The sequence below is a fragment of the Triticum dicoccoides genome, chromosome 1B, assembly GCF_002162155.2.
Source record: "Triticum dicoccoides isolate Atlit2015 ecotype Zavitan chromosome 1B, WEW_v2.0, whole genome shotgun sequence".
In the NCBI taxonomy this organism is placed as follows: domain Eukaryota; kingdom Viridiplantae; phylum Streptophyta; class Magnoliopsida; order Poales; family Poaceae; genus Triticum; species Triticum dicoccoides.
This window is the reverse complement of record NC_041381.1, coordinates 295,322,743-295,347,239: the sequence shown is the minus strand read 5'-3', so window position 1 is coordinate 295,347,239 and position 24,497 is coordinate 295,322,743. Positions and strand designations below refer to the sequence as shown.

The window sequence follows — 24,497 nt, the reverse complement described above, 5'->3', positions numbered from 1 at the left end:
GGGCCCAGAGATACCTCTCCGACAATCGGAGTGACAAAACCTAATCTCGAAATACGCCAACTCAACATGTACCTTTGGAGACACCTGTAGAGCTCCTTTATAACCACCTAGTTACGTTGTGACGTTTGGTAGCACACAAAGTGTTCCTCCAGTAAACGAGAGTTGCATAATCTCATAGTTATAGGAACTTTGTATAAGTCATGAAGAAAGCAATAGCAACATACTAAACGATCAAGTGCTAAGCTAACGGAATGGGTCAAGTCAATCACATCATTCTTCTAATGATGTGATCCCGTTAATCAAATGACAACACATGTCTATGGCTAGGAAACATAACCATCTTTGATTAATAAGCTAGTCAAGTAGAGGCATACTAGTGACACTATGTTTGTCTATGTATTCACACATGTATTATGTTTCCGGTTAATACAATTCTAGCATGAATAATAAACATCTATTATCTATTATTTAATTAAAACAGAAGTCAAACAAGACACCACGTGCGTCCACATAGATTAAATTTCTTGATCCTTCGATTTATTTGTTGATGGCTGAGTTTAAAAGATGCAAACGTTACGTCCAAAAATATGTGCACGTACAACTATTACAACATGGCACGTACAAATAGTGCACACAAGTTAAAAGAAACATCCATGTCCATCGAAACATCAACTAGCCTGCACAAATAAAAATTATTTTTCCATCAATAGGTCAAGGATAAGAAAAAATAATAGTCAAACCTAAACAAATAAGGAACTTAAACAAATAAGGACAACCACCAGACCACGTGAGGAAAGTTCCAAAATAGAAACAAATACAGACAACTTCACAATCTGATCTCCACACGGTCTCGGCCACCTCAACGCAACCCATTATATAAGTACAGCCGGCCGGATAAGCACCCACCAAACAATTAGAAGTCAGCAACCACGACTTGAACAAGCCACATGCGACTCGACATCCACACCAAAAGCCACCTCCAACCGCTTCAATCGACTTCCGACGAAGTCACGCCAAAGCACACTCGACGCCCGACGAAGTTACGCCCAACTGCTCCAATCAACGTCGGAAGAAGTGACCCAAAACCACTTCTGGTCTGCATCATCAGATTGGTAATTGTTATTTAGTAAGCTTACTTCTTCTGGATAGAATCTTCATAAATACTATTTCAACTAACAAATTGTTCCCTGTTAATTTTGAAGACATAACACTATGGCATACAAGAAGTTGAGCGACTTAACTACAAGGGGACAGAATTGGAACATTCAAGTGAAAGTAATGAGAATGTGGGATTCAGTCAATCCTACAGCCCATGAGCTTATTAGCCTAGATATGATACTGATGGATGAGCAGGGTTTTTTTTAATATATTAATTGGAATTTTTTTGTCAGATGAAGCAACAATTACTAAACATATTTGATTCTTTCGACAAGGTGAAACAATCCATGCTACTATCTGGAAGAATCTTATAGATACTTTTAGATCAAAAATCATTGAGAACTCAGTTTATGCATTCAGCAATTTTAAGGTTGTGGGATCCACAAAATATAGGCCAGTGAGCAATGTAATTAAAATATTTTTTGCATACAATACAAAGGTAAAGGAGATAAAAGGATGTTCAGAAGTTTTTCTAGATTATTGCTTTGAGTTTGCTACCATGGACACACTAGAAGAAAGAGCAGAAAAAGATACACAATGCTCAGGTATGTTTACAGTTGTAATTTTGACTTCCAAGTAATTGTTATTTCTAATTGTTATATCACTAATATCCAAATATACAGATGTCATTGGACTACTAACACAAATGAAGCCTGTGGAGACAAGAATAACAAAGAAGAACCCACAACCTTCATATCTCCGCGAGATTGAAATCCTAATGCCAGAGTAAGTGCATATGCATATGGATGTCTCAAATTTAACCAAACCTCCCCCATGTGCACTAACTTCTCAGATTAATTTCTTTAGGGGTGACAAAATCAGAATCACGTTGTGGGGAAAGTTTGCTTATTTTTTGACCGAGGATGTAATCGGCAGCCAAATTGTCCTTATTATTACATCAACGATGGTACAGAGATTTAATGGTAAGTCCATAAAACCTACATGTTATTCTTATCATTTACAAATTCTAACTGACTGATTAAATAGGTTTGTGCGTAAAGTCAACCAGTGCCACAAGAATATATATAGATCTAGATATACCAGAAACACAAGAACTTCTTGATAGGTATGAAACACAACCAATTTTTTTTCCACTCATAAATAGTGATTCACGTTCATTCAAGATTGTATGTTCTTATTTACTTCATACATGTGCAGGGACTCGACAGAAGAAACCTTACCAAAAATGATTAGTATAGATAGAAGTAATCAAGGAACATTAGAAGAACAAATGTTTTATAGGAGGAGAACATTCAAGAACTTACTACAATGAGGCACGAAAACCAGCCAGGCCAGGTAATGCCTCAGAATTCCAATAAATAATGGCATCAATCTTTGTGATATGAGTTAAAGACCTGCATTAACAATTCATTCAATATTAGTTACAACGAAACCATAATGTACTTATATATGTCTCTTAATCCCCAATGCTAACGTTGATTTTTTTTAGGATCTTGTCTTCACAGCAATAGCAACAGTAGATCGTTTGCAAGAAAATATTCAATGGTGGTACATGTCATGTGATAAGTGTCACAAATTGGCTACCAAAGAAACCAACAAGTATTATTGCAACAGTTGTGGTATATATCCAGAAAAGGTCACACCTCGGTAAGCATATTATGTTACTAAAATATGAACAAGAACTGTTATATTATATTTACTCTCCACTAACATGAGTTGTATGTTAGGTACCGTGTTCGACTCCAAATTAGTGACCATACATCTACTACAAGTTGCACTTTATTTGACGAGGAGGCTGCAAGATTGCTTAATACATCTGCATCTAAGTTGCTGGACACACTAGATGGGAAATCGGAAGAAGCGCCAAAAATTATTCAACAATTATGTGGAAAAAGACTTATATTTCGGTTCAATCTCAATGATAGTAATCTCACATTTGGCACACAAAACTATGCAGTAAAAAGAACATTTATGCCTAATGATAAGCTTGAGATGCTCTACTTGGAGAATAAAGCCGAGGAGGTAAAGTTGCATTAAATTTTTACCATTTTCAGAATTCCTTAACTAATTCATCTTACATATGTTGCACAGGAATTGATGGATGATGAAGTTGACACCGTGTTAATGAAGAAGCAGAACATGCCGGATAGAAAGGTGAATGATTTTTTAAAACTATATACAAACTTCAGATTTTAGAGATGTGTCTAATTTTTAAATTCTATATGTTTACAGTCAAAGAATAATAAAGTTTCACCTGGCGAACTTTCATGCGAACGGGTGCCTGTGAAAGAGGAGCCAAATGATAGCAATGGGACTACATGAAACAAAGATAAGCGTCAAGACAAAGTATCATCATCATCACGTGTGCTCCGAAGTGGCAATAAAAGGAGACTTAGATCTGTTGCAATATCAGATAGCTCAGAGGATGAATGCACTGAGACGAATATGCTTGAACAAAAGGACAAAGGTGCCTGCGGGAACAAGAAACGTGTTAAGGCAAAAGCCAAAAATACAATGCTTGAAGATGAAGATGAAGTATGGAAAGCAAAGCCCAGGAGAACAAGGATGTTATCTAGATAATTAGTGAATCTGTAGCTTATGAAATAAATAGTACGACAATATATTTTTATTAACCATGATAAGTAAGAGTACTTGATATCGATCAGGATAAGAAGGATACTTACTATATTAAGGATGTGAATGTTACCAATGTTCTTAGTCATCTAGATAATTAGTTGATCAGTAGCTTATGAAATAAATAGTACGGCAATTTATTTATATCGACCAAGATAAGTAAGAGTATTTGATATTGACCAGGATAAGAAGGATATTATTAGATTAAGGGTCTGAATGTACCAATGTTCAAAAGAGACAGTTAACTTTCTTCATGTAGTTTCCTTTATGTACATGCTATTTTCGGCAAATATGTACAAGGCGAGCACAATAGGCAGAATCATACTACAATACTAGAGTTTGGCTCTACAATTTTTCTAATAATTATTGGGAAAACACTCAATTGTTTAGAAATCAGTTGCACCAAGAACATTAGCAAGACCAAAAGAACATGAGCATGAACATTAGATTCAGCAATAGGAGAGAAAGGCAAGGTAAGCGTGCAGACCTCATGCTGACATGAGCTGATGTCGCCGGCATCAAGAAAGACTCGGCGTCCTCCGACTATGCATGCACGCCGGCCAGAATCACATAGCCACGGCTCCCACCAGAATAACTGCGTCTGTCCCTGATTAGAGACAGGGAACAACAAATTACAAGCATGGTTTTGGTACAGATTCACAGAAGACCCTAATCAAACATCACGACAACATACGTCAAGAACCTGCAGCGCCCGCCGACGTCAAACGCAGTGCAGAACCACCACCAGCCGCGGTCCGGTGAGCCGCACGACGGCAGTAGCAACAACAATAACTACCAGCGCGACCAGTACACCGACGCGAGCGACGGCAGCAACAACAACTACCAGCGCAACCAATCCGGCGAGGAGCACGATGACCGCAAGCACTGCACAACAAACCTATACCAAAATTAATATCCAAGGTGACATATTAACACACACAAGATAAGGCCTTTGCAGTTTAAGAAAATAAACAAGAAATAATCTTCAGTATAAAGGATACAAATCATCAGTTTCCACTTACATTTAATAGTAGTTTGACAGGAAGAACAATGAGGAGGCCAGCAAGAACAATGAGGAGGCCAGCATCTCACTGTAGTCAGATCCAATAATTCACCATCAGCGGATGACTCGGTGAGTTCCGTAACAGCCTCCTCCATTGGACCAAACTACAACACCTCTGCCATGGTTCTCTAGCCGTCGGCCATGTCATCACCTTGGCCGAAACCCTTGAGAACGCTCCGCCGGACTCCACGAGGTCGTCGAGGATCCAGATCCTTGAGAATGCGCCTGCGCACTCCGCGCAACCACAAACTGCGCCAGACGAAGAGAAGTTGGAAGAAATGAATCAACAAGTGCAGCCGCGATGGTTTGGGAATTAGTTCGGTGATGGCAAGCGGCGAGATCTTCATCAGTCGGATAATGGAAGAGATGGTGCAGGCGGATGGATAAGGTTGCTGGTGGGGATTGACTGAGCTGAGAGATATTTTTCTTTTATAAAAGATGAGAGTTCTACGTAGATGACGACCTGTACGGGTTGTTTATACGGGGTGGTAATTTACTAAATGACTAACATGGGCACCCACCAAAACTGCTGGGCCTAAATAGGCTTCATACGTGGTGTATGTAAACTTGGATTTGGAATTTTATCTTTATACCGTAATCGTTAACAATTCAGTTACTACTCCTTATCGGAACTCAGTTCCTATTCCTTATCGGGTAGGCTGATACGAGCACGTGTTAGCGTACTGCCCTTAAATAGCTGGAACATACACTTCGGTGAACCAAGGGACCGTATCATCTAGACCTTTGGACCATCAACCCGTCAAAAACAAAGTCAACAAGATTAGTCACAACCGATTTAGATTGAATCGCACGAAGAACTTGCACACAAATCGGGCTTGCCAGACTTCAGATTAGAAGGTAAATGCTCTCCATGGAAAACTACTATTATCATCAATTCAAAGCAACCTCATAATTTTTTATTCATTATTACATTGTTTTACATTTAGGCATATAATTATAATACTGACTCAAATAAACTATCCTCGCACGTCTTGCCTTGGCTCTTGACATAAACTCTATTTTCTTTGAGAAAATAGTACCAGCTTCTGTGGTGAACTAAAACTGACACACAGGCTGATAAAGTTATGGCAGCAATACAAAGATATGCTCTAATAATTTGCTACAAAAAAATCCAGAATCGCTACAGGATTTGATTTGCAGCAAAGATACAATTACGACAATAATTGGCTCAGGCGTGTGAAGCTTTACAAAAATAAAAAAAATACAAGAAAACACAATCAGGTATATTGTTGACCTTTTTCTATCTTAATGTAATGCACACTATTTTTTGGTACTTTTCTAACATATATATTTGAAAGATTGCCCTTTGAAATATTGCAGAACCTAATGAATCGACCGACAAATTCAGATAAAAATTATATCATATATATATTCTACAAAAAAAATCTATTACTGTTCAAGATATCTTCCGACATTCCGATAAATCGACCGATTTATCGCTTACCATTGTCTGGCCGATAAGATAAATCAGCCGACAAATCAGACGACATGGCGATAAATTGACTGATATGCCGATAAATTGGCCGATTTACCCTTTATCATGGGTCGACCGATAAGTTCCCGATAAGCGGTATCCTTAACATATTATGCACAAATAAAATATGTAAAGAGATTTTATATTTAATTAATTATAATTTGATACATAATTCAACATTCTTCTAATGGATTATGGCCATGTAATGGAACGACATGAAATGGAAAAAATGGTCGAAAAAAAACTAAAAAAATACATGGTAATAACCAAAGCACAAAAAAATAAAGTTGAAAGTAGGCAAGAGTTTGTTATTCATTAACGACAAATTTTCGTACAATGTCAATAAAATAATCAAATGACTAAACTGAAATATGAAAAATGTAAATCATTCATTGCAAATATAAATATATCGGAACCTAGCCGCGCAAATGCGCGGGTACACCCGCTAGTTTATCATGAAATAAGGAAATAAATAATAACTTTATTATTGCCTCTAGGGCATATTTCCTTCAGTCTCCCACTTGCACTAGAGTCAATAATCTAGTTCACATCGCCATGTGATTTAACACCAATATTCATATCTGCATATGATTAACACTCATAGTTTACATCATCATGTGACCAACACCCAAAGGGTTACTAGAGTCAATAATCTAGTTCACATTGCTATGTGATTAACATCCAAAGAGTACTAAGGTGTGATCATGTTTTGCTTGTGAGAGAAGTTTAGTCAACGGGTCTGTCACATTCAGAGCCGTATGTATTTTGCAAATATTCTATGTCTACAACGCTATGCACGGAGCTACTCTAGCTAATTGCTCCCACTTTCAATATGTATCCAGATTGAGACTTAGAGTCATCTGGATCAGTGTGAAAGCTTGCGCCGATGTAACTCTTTACGACGGGCTCTTTTATCACCTCCATAATTGAGAAATATTTCCTTAGTCCTCACTAAGGATATTCTTGACCAATGTCCAGTGATCTACTCCTAGATCACTATTGTACTCTCTTGCCAAATTCAGAACAAGGTATACAATAGGTCTGGTACATAGCATAGAATACTTTATAGAACCTATGATTGAGCATAGGGAATGACTTTCATTCCCTTTTCTATTTTCTGTTGTGGTCGGGATTTGAGTCTTACTCAATTTCACACCTTTGCAACACAGGCAAGAACTCTTTCTTTGACTGTTCCATTTTGAACTATTTCAAAATCTTGACAAGGTATGTAATTATTGAAAAACTTATCAAGCGTCTTGATCTATCTCAATAGATCTTGATGCTCAATATATAAGTAGCTTTACTGAGGTCTTTATTTTAAAAAACTCCTTTCAAATACTCCTTTATGCTTTCCAGAAAAATTCTACATCATTTCTGATCAACAATATGTTACTCACATATATTTATCAGGAAGGCGGTAGAGCTCCCACTCACTTTATTGTAAAATACAGGCTTCACCGCAAGTCTGTATAAAACTATATGCTTTGATCAACTTATCAAAGCGTATATTCCAACTCTGAGATGCTTGCACCACTCCATAGATGGATCGCTGGAGCCTGCACATTTTGTTAGCACCTTTAGGATTGACAAAACCTTATGGTTGCATCATATACAACTCTTCTTTAAGGAAACCATTAAGGAATGCAATTTTGACATCCATTTGCCAGATTTCATAAAATGTGGCAATTGCTAACATGATTCGGACAGACTTAAGCATTGCTACAATTGAGAAAATCTCATTGTAGTCAACACCTTAAACTTGTCGAAAACCTTTTACGACAAGTCGAGCTTTATAGATAGTAACACTACTATCAGCGTCTGTCTTCCTCCTGAAGATCCATTTATACAATATGGCTTGCCGATCATCGGGCAACTTCACCAAAGTCCACACTTTGTTCTCATACATGGATCCCATCTCAGATTTCATGGCCTCAAGCCATTTTGCGGAATCTGGGCTCATCATCACTTCCTCATAGTTCGCAGGTTCATTATGGTCTAGTAACATGATTTTCAGAACAGGATTACCGTACCACTCTGGTGCGGACTGTACTTTGAAAGACCTACGAGGTTCGGTAGTAACTTGATCCGAAGTTTCATGATCATCATCATTAGCTTCCTCACTAATCGGTGTAGGCATCACTGGAACTGGTTTCTGTGATGAACTACTTTCCAATTCGGGAGAAGGTACAATTACCTTATCAAGCTCTACTTTCCTCCCACTCACGTCTTTCGAGAGAAACTCCTTCTCTAGAAAGGATCCATTCTTAGCAACGAATGTTTTTGCCTTCGGATCTGTGATAGAATGTGTACCCAATAGTTTTCTTTGGGTATTCTATGAAGACGCACTTCTCCGATTTGGGTTCGAGCTTATCAGGTTGAAAACCTTTTTCATATAAGCATCGCAACTCCAAACTTTAAGAAACGACAGCTCAGGTTTACTGCTAAACCATAGTTCATACGGTGTCGTCTCAACGGATTTAGATGGTGCCCTATTAAACGTGAATGCAGCTGTCTCTAATGCATAACCCCAAAACGATAGTGGTAAACCGATAAGAGACATCATAGATCACAACATATCTAGTAAAGTACGATTACGACGTTCGGACACACCATTACATTGTGGTGTTCCAGGTGGCGTGAGTTGCGAAACTATTTCACATTGTTTCAAATGAAGACCAAACTCGTAACTCAAATATTCGTCTCCACGATCAGATCGTACAAACTTTATTTTTCTTGTTATGATGATTTTCCACTTCACTCTGAAATTCTTTGAACTTTTCAAATGTTTCAGACTTATGTTTCATCAAGTAGATATACCCATATCTGCTCAAATCATCTGTGAAGGTCAGAAAATAATGATACACGCCGCGAGCCTTAACACTCATCGGATCGCATACATCGGTATGTATTATTTCCAATAAGTCAGTAGCTCGTTCCATTGTTCCGGGGAACGGAGTTTTAGTCATCTTGCCCAGAAGGCACGGTTCGCAAGCATCAAATGATTCATAACCAAGTGATTCCGAAAATCCATCTGTATGGAGTTTCTTCATGCGCTTTACACCGATATGACCCAAACGGCAGTGCCACAAATAAGTTGCACTATCATTATTAACTTTGCATCTTTTGGCATCAATATTATGAATATGTGTATCACTACGATCGAGATCCAACAAACTATTTTCATTGGGTGTGTGACCATTTGAAGGTTTTATTCATGTAAACAGAACAACAATTATTCTCTGACTTTAAATGAATAACCGTATTGCAATAAACATGATCAAATCATATTCATGCTCAACGCAAACGCCAAATAACATTTATTTAGGTTTAACACTAATCCCGAAAGTATAGGGAGTGTGCGATGATGATCATATCAATCTTGGAACTACTTCCAACACTCATCGTCACTTCCCCTTCAACTAGTCTCTGTTTATTATGTAACTCCTGTTTCGAGTTACTAATCTTAGCAACCGAACAAGTATCAAATACTCAAGGGCTACTATAAACACTAGTAAGGCACACATCAATAACCTGTATATCAAATATACCCTTGTTCACTTTGCCATCCTTCTTATCCACCAAATATTCAGGGCATTTCCCCTTCCAGTGACCATTTCCTTTGCAGTGTAAGCACTCAGTTTCAGGCTTTGGTCCAGCTTTGGTCTTCTTCACGGGAGTGACAACTTGTTTGCCATTCTACTTGAAGTTTCCCTTTCTTTCCCTTTGCCCTTTTCTTGAAACTAGTGGTCTTGTCAATCATCAACACTTGATGCTCTTTCTTGATTTCTACCTTCGTCGATTTTAACATCACGAAGAGCTCGGGAATTTTTTTGTCATCCCTTGCATGCTATAGTTCATCACGAAGTTCTAGTAACTTGGTGATGGTGACTAGAGAACTCTGTCAAGCACTATTTTATCTGGAAGATTAACTCCCACTTGATTCAAGCGATTGTAGTACCCAGACAATCTGAGCACATGCTCACTAGTTGAGCGATTCTCCTCCATCTTTTAGCTATAGAACTTGTTGGAGACTTCATATCTCTCAACTCGAGTATTTGCTTGAAATATTAACTTCAACTCCTGGAACATCTCATATGGTTCATGACGTTCAAAACGTCTTTGAAGTCCCGATTCTAAGCCGTTAAGCATGATGCACTAAACTATCAAGTAGTCATCATATTGAGCTAGCCAAACGTTCATAACGTCTGCATATGCTCCTGCAATAGGTCTATCACCTAGCGGTGCATCAAAGACATAATTCTTCTGTGCAGCAATGAGGACAAACCTCAGATCACGGATCCAATCCGCATCATTGCTACTAACATTTTCAACATAGTTTTTCTCTAGGAACATATCAAAATAAACATAGGGAAGCAACAACGCGAGCTATTGATCTACAACATAATTTGCAAAATACTACCAGGACTAAGTTCATGATAAATTAAAGTTCAATTAATCATATTACGTAAGAACTCCCACTTAGACAGACATCTTGTAGGACCTTGAGAAGAGGTGTCTAGAGGGGGGTGATTAGACACTAAGTACCAAAGTTGCAGTTTTTAAGTTTCCTTAAGTTTAAGTGGAGATTAGGCACAAGTTTAACATTCACAATACATATCAAGCAAGCATGCAAAGAGTATATGAGCAGCGGAAAGTAAATCATGCAACTTGCAAGAATGTAAAGGGAAGGGTTTGGAGGATTCAAACGCAATTGGAGACACGGATGTTTTTGGCGTGGTTTAGATAGGTGGTGCTATCATACATCCACGTTGATGGAGACTTCAACCCATAAAGGGTAATGGTTGCACGAGTCCACAGAGGGCTCCACCCACGAAGGGTCTACGAAGAAGCAACCTTGTCTATCCCATCATGGCCGTCGCCCATGAAGGACTTGCCTCACTAGCGGTAGATCTTCACGAAGTAGGCGATCTCCTTGCCCTTACAAACTCCTTGGTTCAACTCCACAATCTTGTCGGAGGCTCCCAAGTGACACCTAGCTAATCTAGGAGACACCACTCTCCAAGAAGTAACAAATAGTGCATTGATGATGAACTCCTTGCTCTTGTGCTTCAAATGATAGTCTCCCCAACACTCAACTCTCTCTCATAGGTTTTGGATCTGGTGGAAAGAAGATTTGAGTGGAAAGCAACTTGGGGAAGGCTAGAGATCAAGATTCATATGGTAGGAATGGAATATCTTGGCCTCAACACATGAGTAGGTAGTTCTCTCTCAGAAAATGTATGCTGGAAGTGTAGGTTCAGTCTGATGGCTCTCTCCACGAATGAAGAGGAGGTGGAGGGGTATATATAGCCTCCACACAAAATCTAACCGTTACACACAATCTACCAAACTCGGTGGGATCGAATCGTTAAACTCGGTCAGACCGATTTAGCAAATAATGTGACCGTTAGGTTTTTCGGTGGGACCAAAATGCAACTTGGTGAGACCGATTCAGTTAGGGTTAGGGCATAATGTAATCTCGATAAGACTGATTACACAAACTCGGTGAGACCGATTTTGGTAATAAGCTTTCTAGAGAGTTGGTCAGGCAAACTCGGTTTGACCGATTACACAAACTCGGTGGGACCGATTTTTGTAATGAGTCAATCCAGGAAGTTTGCATTGTAATCTCGGTAGTACTGATTGCTCAAACTCGGTGGGACCGATTTTGGTAATGGACATACACAGAGATATTACAATCCCATCTCGGTGAGACCGAGATCCCTATCGGTAAGACCGATTTGCCTAGGGTTTGTGGCAGTGGCTATGACATCTGAAATCGGTGGCGCCGGATAGGAAGAATCGGTGTGACCGGTTTTGGCTTTAGGTTTAGGTCATTTGTGGAAGTGGGAAAGTGGTTGAGGGTTTTGGAGCATATCACTAAGCACATGAAGCAAGAGGCTCATTAAGCAACACCTCATCCCTCCTTGATAGTATTGGCTTTTCCTATAGACTCAATGTGATCTTGGACCACTAAAATATGAAATGAAGAGTCTTGAGCTTGAAGCTTGAGCCAATCCTTTGTCCTTAGCATCTTGAAGGAGTTCCCACATCCTTTAGTCCATGCCACTCCATTGTTGAACTTATCTGAAACATACTAGATAAAAGTGTTAGTTCAACAAGAGATATGTTGACATTAATTACCAAAACCACCTAGGGAGCACTTGTGCTTTCAATCTCCCCCTTTTTGGTAATTGATGACAACATACATCAAAGCTTTAGATAAAGATATAAAGAGTAGCAAGTAAATCTTTGGAAAGACATGTAACAAACATAGGCTCCCCCTACATGTATGCAATCATATAATATGGAATATAGAAGCATGTGAGAGCATAACCATGATAGAGCAGGCAATGTGTTACATGTATCTTGGCCATATGCATCAGAGCAAAGGATATTAAAGAAAATACCTTCATGCCCATGAGTCCTTCTTGCAAACAGTATGTACATTAGCAAGAATTCCTCATACACATGATTGTGATGCATATACTTACCTTGAAGTCTTGAGTTGGCTTAGGATGAAATGAACTTGCGTAAACATGGTTAGATAACACAGATACATCTACTAGCTAGAGCAAACAGAAGAAACCACAAGAATACCAAGACTGGGATGACATGTAGAAAGTGAGTACTAAGTACCACGTAGGATTAGACATGTCCCCAAGAGTAAAGATATGCAATGAATTCAATTGATTTCTTTCCCTTAGATGTCTTGCTCCCCCTGAATCTAGCATGGGATACTGGGAGAAGATAGGGAACAGAAAGTCAGAGCTGAAAGATATGAATGATGAACAAAGCTAATGCAAGCTAATGCAAATAAGCACAAAAGATCAAATGAACATGTCTTTCCCCTCAAGAAGACATGTGGGCATCTCTCCTCTTGAACACCAAGCATCTGGGATCCTTGAGAAATACTTCTACTTAAGTATTCTCTCCCCCTGGAGATCTCTCTCTCCCCTTTGAGGGTCTCTCTCCCCCTTGAGGATCTCTCTCCCCCTTGAGGATCTCTCTCCCCCTTGAGGAGGTGATAAACTCTTTCTCTTATGTGATCTCTCTGTAAATGATAAGCTTTGATGTTCTCTCTCTCCCCCTTTGACATCAATTTCCAAGAAGGGTTTTCTGGAATCCGTCGAATGGGTTTGGTCCTTGAGACACAGCACAAAGCAATGATAAAAATGTGATGCTTGTAGAGGAGAAGATTCATTGAGTGGAGCTGGATCAAAAGAAACATAGAATATGTGGCAATCTATTTTTCCTGATGTGAAATCGGTGACACCGAGTGATATGCTTCGGTTGTACCGAAAGGATTCGGTTGGACCGAAGACAACAAATCAGTGAAACCGAGTTCATTGCAGGGAAAACATTTGTCACCTCAGCTCACTAGACTAGTGAGATCTCACAAAGATTTGCAAGGAATTGACAGAAAGATATGCAAGGAATTGGATGCAGAAAATGCAGAGCAAACAAAAAGAAATCTAGATAAAGTTTTTTTTTGAAAGGGGAAACAAATATGCATGAGACAAATGCAAAAACACAGAAAAGAACACAAGAGAACTTCATCTAGAGATGGTCGGCGACAGAGTCACCTATGTTAGAGTATATTGACTTAGGAGTCAAGTGAGATCACTTGATCATAGGTCATACTCATCGTTTAAGCTCAAAATGGGGTTGCCATTTTTCGTTTAAGCATCTTAATGTATTCGCATCTTGTCGAGTTGCTTTAGCTCATGACTTGGAGTAAAGCTTCTCTAAGATGGAATAACATACCTTGGTTGGTGGTGTTGTCCACGTAGTTGAACTTGTGTGAGTTGCTCAAGGTTGATGTAGCTCATCAAGAATTGGGAGCACCACTTGGAATTTGAGTTCATCTACCTACATGGGTTAGTTCTTTGCAAGGAAGAGCACTTGTGTATCCAAAAATGACAATCATGAAGCTCAACATAGAATTTATCAAAGGATATGTTTGAATGGTTCCGTGCTTCCTTGTTTTCAACCACCATAGTGTAGAAGCTTGGTGATGTAGAGATTGCTCAAGATATGAGTAGATTACAATCTCATGGAATTTGGTTCCACCAAGTACCTACATGGGTTAGATAATATGCAAGATGCAAATATATCCAAGATATAAGATTTCTATCACAAGAGAGATATCAAGGATTAGTCATAAGCTCATGTCTTGCATGTACCCAATGGAGTTTCTACTCCAAGTTTAAAGCATCAATGATGTTCAATTCTCCTCTTAACCTGCAAAACACTTTCTCATCAAGAGGTTTAGTGAATATATCCGCTAATTGCTTTTTGGTGCGAACATGCTTAAGATCAATGTCACCCTTAGCAACATGATCTCGAATGAAAGGATGACGAACTTCAATATGCTTAGTTCGAGAATGTTGCACAGGATTATGACCAATTTTGATAGCACTTTCATTGTCGCAAAGCAATGGAACATGTCTCACATATATCCCATAATCTTTAAGAGTTTGGGTCATCCAAAGTAATTGAGCACAACATGAACCAGCGGCAATATATTCCGCTTCGGCGGTGGATAAGGATACCGAGTTTTGTTTCTTGGAGGACCAAGACACAAGAGATCTACCAAGAAATTGACAAGTACCCGAAGTGGACTTTCTATCAACCTTGTCTCCGGCATAGTCCGAGTCGGAATAGCCAACAAGATCGAAAGAGGCCCTCTTAGGATACCAAATGCCAAAAATTGGTGTATGGATTAAGTATCTCACTATCCTTTTCACGGCCTTAAGATGACATTCCTTAGGAGCAGCTTGATATCGTGCACACATGCACACACTTAGCATGATATCGGGACGTGAAGCACATAGATATAATAATGAACCAATCATAGAGTGATAAACCTTTTGATCAACCGGTTCACTATCTTTGGTCAAGTCAATATGTCCACTAGTAGGCATGGGTGTAGACATACCTTTGCATTCTTGCATATTGAACTTCTTGAATAAGTCCTTGGTGTACTTCTTTGAGAAACAAAGGTACCTTCCTTAGTTTGCTTGATTTGCAACCCAAGAAAGAATTTGAGTTCACTCATCATGGACATCTCAAACTTCTCCGACATTAGCTTCCCAAACTTTTCACTAAAATGAGGGTTAGTCGAACCAAATATAATATCATCAACATAGATATGGCACACAAATAGTTCTCCATTAACCCTTTTAGTAAAAAGAGTAGAATCAATTTTCCCAATTTCAAAGCCTTTTTCAATAAGGAACTTGGTTAAGCATTTATATCATGCTCTAGGAGCTTGTTTAAGACCATAAAGAGCTTTGTGAAGTTTGTAAACATGATTGGGTTTCTTAGGATTGACAAAGCCAGGAGGTTGCTTAACATAAACTTCCTCCTCTATTTCACCATTTAGAAAAACACTTTTAATGTCCATTTGGTACAAGGTGATATCATGATGATTAGCATAGGCAAGTAAGATGCGAATGGACTCAAGTCTAGCAACGGGAGCATAAGTCTCACCATAGTCCATACCTTCGACTTGTGTGTAGCCTTGGGCGACAAGACGTGCTTTGTTGTGAACTACTTGTCCATCTTCATCTTGCTTGTTGCGAAACACCCATTTGGTACCGATGACGTTGTGGTTGTTGTCGGGCTTCTCAACCAATGTCCAAACTTGGTTTCTCTCAAAGTTGTTTAGCTCTTCATGCATAGCATTTATCCAATCCGGATCTTCCAATGCTTCTTCAACCTTCATAGGTTCAATGCTAGAGATGAAAGAATAGTTTTCACAAAAGTTAGCTAAACGAGTTTTAGAGCGAGTGATTCTCCCGATTTGAATGTCATTGTAGATTTGCTCGACGGGATGATCTTTAGCAATTCTTGCTCGAACTCGTGAAAGCTTTTGCTTGGGTCTTCGCTGAACATCTTCTTCATCTTGTTCTTCTTCTTGGCCTTCTTCATTGTTGGCGTTGGCGTTCTCTTGTTGTGGTGGAGAAGGAGGTTGTTGGCGTTCATCTTGATGCACTTCCTCGTTTTCTTCGTCTTGGTGTGTCCCACTTGTGGATGCTTCCGTACCAACTCTTGGTTCACCTTGTCGTGAAGTAGAAGCTTCCACTTGGACAGACGAGGTACTCTCCTTCACCTCCGTTGGACGGACCTTGCCAATAGACAAGTCTTGGATTGCTTCCGAAGGATCTTTGTCTCCTACATCAATTGGCAATTGCTCTACTTGCGAGCCGTTAGATTCATCAAACTTCACATCTACCGTCTATTCAACCTTTCGGGTGAAATTGTTGTAGACACGGTAAGTGTGAGAGTTTGAGCCATAACCTAGTAGGAAACCTTCATGAGACTTAGGAGCAAATTTAGAATGACGATGCTTATCAAGAATGTAGCACTTTGAGCCGAATACTCAAAAGTATCCAACTTGGGGTTTGTTACTGGTGAGGAGCTCGTATGCCGTCTTGCCGAGTAGCTTGTGAAGATACAAGCGATTTGTTGCATGACAAGCTGTCTCAACCACTTCTGCCCAAAAGTGCTTCGGCGTCTTGTACTCATCAAGCATCGTTCTCGCCATTTCGATGAGCGTCCGGTTCTTCCTCTCAACAACTCCGTTTTGTTGAGGTGTATACGTAGCCGAGAACTCGTATGAAATCCCTTCTTCATCAAGAAAGGTGTCCACATTTGCGTTCTTGAACTCCGTTCCATTGTCGCTGCAAACCTTCTTGATCTTCACTTCAAATTGATTTTGGGCCTTCCTAGCAAAGTTTTTGAAGATCTTTTGGACCTGCGATTTATCATCGAGAAAGAACACCCACAAAAATCTTGAAAAATCATCAACTATAACTAGACCAAAAGAATTTCCACCGAGACTCTTGTAAGAGTTGGGACCAAAAAGATCCATGTGTAGTAGCTCAAGTGGCCTCCTTGTGGTCATGATGTTCTTCACGGGATGCCTTCCTCCACCCGTTTACCTGCCTGACAAGCACTGCAAAGTCTATCCTTATCAAATATGACATCATTAACTCCAAGGATATGATTTCCTTTAATAAGCTTGTCAAGGTTTCGCATACCAACATGACCTAATCGTCTATGCCATAACCAACCTTTTGAGGATTTAGCAATGAAGCAAGTTTTAGGTTGGGCCTTTTTAGTGAAATCAACAACGTATAGATCACCTCTACGCACACCGGTAAAGACCATTTTATGATTGTCTCGACGAAACACTTGGCAATCTACTTCAGTAAATAGGACATTGAAACCAAAATCAGCAAGTCTAGATACTGAAAGTAAGTTGTATCCAAGAGATTCAACGAGCATGACATTTTGTATGGAGCTATCATGTGATATGGCCACCTTACCGAGGCCAACCACCTTACCCTTTGAGTTGTCACTGAAAGTGACATACTTTCGAGGACTATCATTATCAGCAAGCTCACAAAACATGTCTTTATCTCCGGTCATGTGATTGGTACATCCACTATCAAGAACCCATTCCTTTCCTCCTGACGTATATCCCCGAAGATTTGCCATAAGACCAAAGTGTCTCATTGCATCATCAAGATTGAAGTCACTATCATCATCCTCATCATAGTATCCATGTTCAACATCGTCATGTGGTGGATCAAGTCCTAGAGAGGGTGATTCATTAGAATGAGTTTGACAATGATCTTGCTTATGAATTTTTATAGCTTCGGAAATAATATCACTAATAATACCAACATTTCCTTTGGCACGCATAAGGTTCGTAAGCTCAAATAGACGATCACCAAACATAGGATCACTAGTATTCATCTTACTCAAAGCAATAGACTTATGAAGAATTTCATCAAGATTTTTCAAGGAATAATCTGGAAATCGTTCCTCAAGAAATTTCCATATAGTGTAGGCACACTTAAGAGTAGGCAAACATCCAATCAAGTTTCTAGGCAATCCTCTAATGATAAGTTCGGCAGTTCTAAGATTCCTAATCATGTCAATTGACTCATCATGGGTAGGATGCATAGGATCAACATAAGGTGCACAAGGGCTAGCAATGTACTTGTTCAAATGATATTGATTGAAAATTACAAGCATCTCATTTTTCCACTCATAAAAATACTCTCCATCAAGAATAGGCACTCTATGTCTAAGACTCCCCAAAGTAGACTCATCCATCTTCCTCCAATGGTGATTAAACCAAGGCAATGGAGACCAATGCTCTGATACCACTTGTAGGACCTTGAGAAGATGTGTCTAGAGGGGGGTGATTAGACACTAGGTACCAAAGTTGCAGTTTTTAAGTTTCCTTAGGTTTAAGTGGAGATTAGGCACAAGTTTAACATTCACAATACATATCAAGCAAGCATGCAAAAAGTATATGAGCAGCGGAAAGTAAAGCATGCAACTTGCAAGAATGTAAAGGGAAGGGTTTGGAGGATTCAAATGCAATTGGAGACATTGATGTTTTTGGCGTGGTTCCGATAGGTGGTGCTATCATACATCCACGTTGATGGAGACTTCAACCCACGAAGGGTAACGCTTGCGCGAGTCCACGGAGGGCTCCATCCATGAAGGGTCCACGAAGAAGCAACCTTGTCTATCCCACCATGGCCGTCGCCCACGAAGGACTTGCCTCACTAGCGGTAGATCTTCACGAAGTAGGCGATCTCCTTGCCCTTACAAACTCCTTGGTTCAACTCCACAATCTTGTCGGAGGCTCCCAAGTGACACCTAGACAATCTAGGAGACACCACTCTCCAAGAAGTAACAAATGGTGCGTTGATGATTAACTCCTTGCTCTTGTGATTCAAATGATAGTATCCCCAACACTCAACTCTCTCTCATAGGTTTTGGATCTGGTGGAAAGAAGATTTGAGTGGAAAGCAACTTGGGGAAGGCTAGAGATCAAGATTCATGTGGTAGGAATGGAATATCTTGGCCTCAACACATGAATAGGTAGTTCTCTCTCAGAAAATGTATGCTGGAAGTGTAGGTTCAGTCTGATGGCTCTCTCCACGAATGAAGAGGAGGTGGAGGGGTATATATAGCCTCCACACAAAATCTAACCATTACACACAATCTACCAAACTCAGTGGGACCGAATCGTTAAACTCGGTCAGACCGATTTAGCAAATAATGTGACCATTAGGTTTTTCGGTGGGACCGAAATGCAACTCGGTGAGACCGATTCGGTTAGGGTTAGGGCATAAGGTAATCTCGGTAAGACCGATTACACAAACTCGGTGAGACCGATTTTGGTAATAAGCTTTCCAGAGAGTTGGCCAGGCAAACTCGGTTTGACCGATTACACAAACTCGGTGGGACCGATTTTGGTAATGAGTCAATCCAGGAAGTTTGCATTGTAATCTCGGTAGTACCGATTGCTCAAACTTGGTGGGACCGATTTTGGTAATGGACATACACAGAGAGATTACAATCCCATCTCGGTGAGACCGAGATCCCTATCGGTAAGACCGATTTGCCTAGGGTTTGCGGCAGTGGCTATGACATCTGAAATCGGTGGCGCCGGATAGGAAGAATCGGTGTGACCGATTTTGGCTTTAGGTTTAGGTCATTTGTGGAAGTGGGAAAGTGGTTGAGGGTTTTGGAGCATATCACTAAGCACATGAAGCAAGAGGCTCATTAAGCAACACCTTATCCCTCCTTGATAGTATTGGCTTTTCCTATAGACTCAATGTGATCTTGGACCACTAAAATATGAAATGAAGAGTCTTGAGCTTGAAGCTTGAGCCAATCCTTTGTCCTTAGCATCTTGAAGGAGTTCCCACATCCTTTAGTCCATGCCATTCCATTGTTGAACTTATCTGAAACATACTAGATAAAAGTGTTAGTTCAACAAGAGATATGTTGACATTAATTACCAAAACCACCTAGGGAGCACTTGTGCTTTCACATCTCTCTAGTCATCTAAGTGATCACGTGATCCAAATCAACTAAACCATGTCCGATCATCACGTGAGATGGAGTAGTTTTCAATGGTGAACATCACTATGTTGATCATATCTACTATATGATTCACGCTCGACCTTTCGGTCTCCGTGTTCCCAGGCCATATCTGTATATGCTAGGCTCGTCAAGTTTAACCTGAGTATTCCGTGTGTGCAACTGTTTTGCACCCATTGTATTTGAACGTAGAGCCTATCACACCCGATCATCACGTGGTGTCTCAGCACGAAGAACTTTCTCAATGGTGCATACTTAGGGAGAACACTTCTTGATAATTAGTGAGAGATCATCTTAAAATGCTACCGTCAAACTAAGCAAAATAAGATGTATAAAAGATAAACATCATATGCAATCAAAATATGTGACATGATATGGCCATGATCATCTTGTGCCTTTGATCTCCATCTCCAAAGTACTGTCATGATCTCTATCGTCACCGGCATGACACCATGATCTCCATCATCTTGATCTTTTATCAATGTGTCGTCACATGGTCGTCTCGCCAACTATTGCTCTTGCAACTATTGCTATCGCATAGCGATAAAGTAAAGCAATTATTTGGCGCTTGCATCTTATGCAATAAAAAAACAACCACAAGGCTTCTACCAGTTGCCGATAACTTCAACAAAATCATGATCATATCATACAACAATTTATATCTCATCACGTCTTGACCATATCACATCACAACAAGCCCTGCAAAAACAAGTTAGACATCCTCTACTTTGTTGTTGCAAGTTTTACGTGGCTGCTACGGGCTGAGCAAGAACCGTTCTTACCTACGCATCAAAACCACAACGATATTTCGTCAAGTTAGTGCTGTTTTAACCTTCGCAAGGACCGGGCATAGCCACACTTGGTTCAACTAAAGTTGGAGAAACTGACACCCGCTAGTCACCTGTGTGCAAAGCACGACAGTAAAACGAGTCTCGCATAAGCGTACACGTAATGTCAGTCCGGGCCGCTTCATCCAACAATACCGCCGAACCAAAGTATGACATGCTGGTAAGTAGTATGACTTGTATCGCCCACAACTCACTTGTGTTCTACTCGTGCATATAACATCTACGCATAAAACCTGGCTCAGATGCCACTGTTGGGTTATGTAGTAATTTCAAAAAATTTCCTACGCACACGCAAGATCATGGTGATGTATATCAACGAGAGGGGAGAGTGTTGTCCACGTACCCTCGTAGACCATAAGTGGAAGCATTATGACAACGCGGTTGATGTAGTCGTACGTCTTCACGATCCGACCGATCCAAGTACCGAAAGTACGGCACCTTCGAGTTCAGCACACGTTCAGCTCGATGACGATCCTCGGACTCCGATCCAGCAGGGTGTCGGGGATGATTTCCGTCAGCACGACGGCGTGGTGACGATGATGATGTTCTACCGACGCAGGGCTTCGCCTAAGCACCGCAACGATATGACCGAGGTGGAATATGGTGGAGGGGGACACCGCACACGGCTAAGGAACGATCACGAAGATCAACTTGTGTATCATGGGGTGCCCCCCTGCCCTCGTATATAAAGGAGCAAGGTGAGGAAGGCCGGCCAAGGAGGAGGAGGCGCGCCCAAGGGGGGAGTCCTACTCCCACCGGGAGTAGGACTCCTCCTTTCCTAGTAGGAGTAGGAGAGAAGGAAGGGGAAGAGAGAAGGGAAGGAAGGAGGGGTGCGGCCCCTCCCCCTAGTCCAATTCGGACTGGCCTTGGGGGGGGGGGGGGCCTGCCCTAGGCAGCCCCTCTCTCTTTCCCGTATGGCCCAATAAGGCCCAATACTTCTCCCCGGCGAATTCCCGTAACTCTCCGGTACTCCGATAAATACCCGAATCATTCGGAACCTTTCCGAAGTCCGAATATAGTCGTCCAATATATCGATATTTACGTCTCCACCATTTCGAGACTCCTCGTCATGTCCCCGATCTCATTCGGGACTCTGAACTCCTTCGGTGCATCAAAACTCATAAACTCATAATATAACTGTCATCGAAACCTTAAGCGTGCGGACCCTACGGGTTCGAGAACTATGTAGACATGACCGAGATACGTTTCCGGTCAATAACCAATAGCGGAACCTGGATGCTCATATTGGTTCCCACATATTCTACGAAGATCTTTATCGGTCAAACCGCATAACAACATATGTTGTTCCCTTTGTCATCGGTATGTTACTTGCCCGAGATTCGATCGTCGGTATCTCAATACCTAGTTCAATCTCGTTACCGGCAAGTCTCTTTACTCGCTATGTAATGCATCATTTCGCAACTAACTCATTAGTCACATTGCTTGCAAGGCTTATAGTGATGTGCATTACCGAGAGGGCCCAGAGATACCTCTCCGACAATCGGAGTGACAAAACCTAATCTCAAAATAGGCCAACTCAACATGTACCTTTGGAGACACCTGTAGAGATCCTTTATAATCACCCAGTTACGTTGTGACGTTTGGTAGCACACAAAGTGTTCCTCCAGTAAACGGGAGTTGCATAATCTCATAGTTATAGGAACTTTGTATAAGTCATGAAGAAAGCAATAGCAACATACTAAACGATCAAGTGCTAAGCTAACGGAATGGGTCAAGTCAATCACATCATTCTCCTAACGATGTGATCCCGTTAATCAAATGACAACACATATCTATGGCTAGGAAACATAACCATCTTTGATTAATGAGCTAGTCAAGTAGAGGCATACTAGTGACACTATGTTTGTCTATGTATTCACACATGTATTATGTTTCCGGTTAATACAATTCTAGCATGAATAATAAACATTTATCATGAAATAAGGAAATAAATAATAACTTTATTATTGCCTCTAGGGCATATTTCCTTCAATGCGCCCGTTAGCCCGCCCCGGCTGGCCCCTAGGCCACTACCAAGGGGCCCCATGCCCCTGTAAAAAAAGAGGAGTTAAAAATACATTTAATTAACTAATTATTTATTTATTTAACTTAATTAACTCTATTAATTACCCTAATTAACTAGGTTGTCTAATTAAAATTGTTTAATTAATCTGTGCCTATGACAGACGGGCCCCACTGCCTTGTTTGACCAGTCAACGGTTAGTGTTGACCGCTGGCGTCATGATGACATCATGCTGCTGCAATAACTGCATTTAGATTTAATAATAATTTCATAATATTGTTTAAACTTTGAAATTCATAGAAATTAAACCGTACCTCGGATGAAAAAGTTTTCTACATGAAAGTTGCTCAGAACGACGAGACGAATCCGAATACGCAGCCCGTTCGTCTACCACATGTCCCTAGCATAGGGAACATGCAACTTTTCCCCTCTGTTTCATCTGTCCGATAATGCCAAACTTCGGGAAAACATTCCTGGTTGTTATCCCCCTTTGCCGGTAGCGTGTAGTGCCACGTTAGAACACGCCTAGTGCTGCTTATTGTCATGCCATGCTTTATGTTTGCGTGTATTTACTGTTTCTTCCCCCTCTTCTCTCTGGTAGACCCCGAGGCCGATGCTATCGCTGTGATCATCTACGTCGATGACGACCCTCCTTCTTGTCTGAGCAACCAGGCAAGCCCCCCCCTTTGATCATTCCGATATCGCCCATTCCATCATCTCATGCTTGCATTAGATTTTGCTATTGTTATTGTTTGCTCCTATTCTGATGCATAGCCTGCTTTTGTACCTACTTATTGTTACCTACCTGCTTATCCTAAACTACTTAGTATAGGTTGGCTAGTGATCCATCAGTGACCCCCACTTGTCCTTGCTGCCCCTGCTTCATCATCGACGACCCGATCAACGTGATCGATGACCAGAGCCCGACACCTCACATCACATCACGCCCCTTTAGTTGCTCGACTCTACAGAGCTACTATCGAGTGCCGAGGGTGATAACGCACTCCTGATGATAACTCTGTAGTGTAGCTATTCGGTCGTGGTCATCAAGGGTGATTTCCTCTTTCACCATTCCCGATACGGCTCTGTCGTTCAACACCTCAAGTGTGAACCTCGAGGGTGGTCCCTCTTACGTTCACCTTGATGATTACATTGAGTGGAATTCACCGGGGGTGATTCCTCGGGTTTTCCCCTTGATGTCTGGACACACAGTTACCTTGACTTTACTTGAGATCTTGGTGAAAGTCGAGCGGGCCCGGAGAGCACCCGCAAGATGGTTACGTGGCACGGCCGGGCATTCTAGGCCCTTGTCGTACGTCCACGAGACGGGGCGACGGTGTCACTTTCGATCGTGAGTCTCTGCTCGTCTCCGCAAGATAATAATACACTATGGTT

General features: G+C 40.7%; 1 long non-coding RNA gene across 3 annotated transcripts; it reads right to left on the bottom strand.

The window, feature by feature from the left end:
* Positions 1-686: 686 nt before the first annotated feature.
* Positions 687-5,237, bottom strand: LOC119331743. 3 transcript variants are annotated; one of them, XR_005160631.1, is made up of 6 exons: positions 4,776-5,237; positions 4,448-4,651; positions 4,241-4,354; positions 3,374-3,590; positions 2,424-2,513; positions 687-1,096 (listed from the first exon to the last, which is right to left on the bottom strand). It is a non-coding gene; the product is annotated as an uncharacterized LOC119331743 (long non-coding RNA). The 3 variants fall into 3 exon arrangements; XR_005160629.1 differs by having other exon boundaries at positions 4,448-4,638; XR_005160632.1 differs by having other exon boundaries at positions 4,241-4,348; positions 4,448-4,638.
* Positions 5,238-24,497: the final 19,260 nt, after the last annotated feature.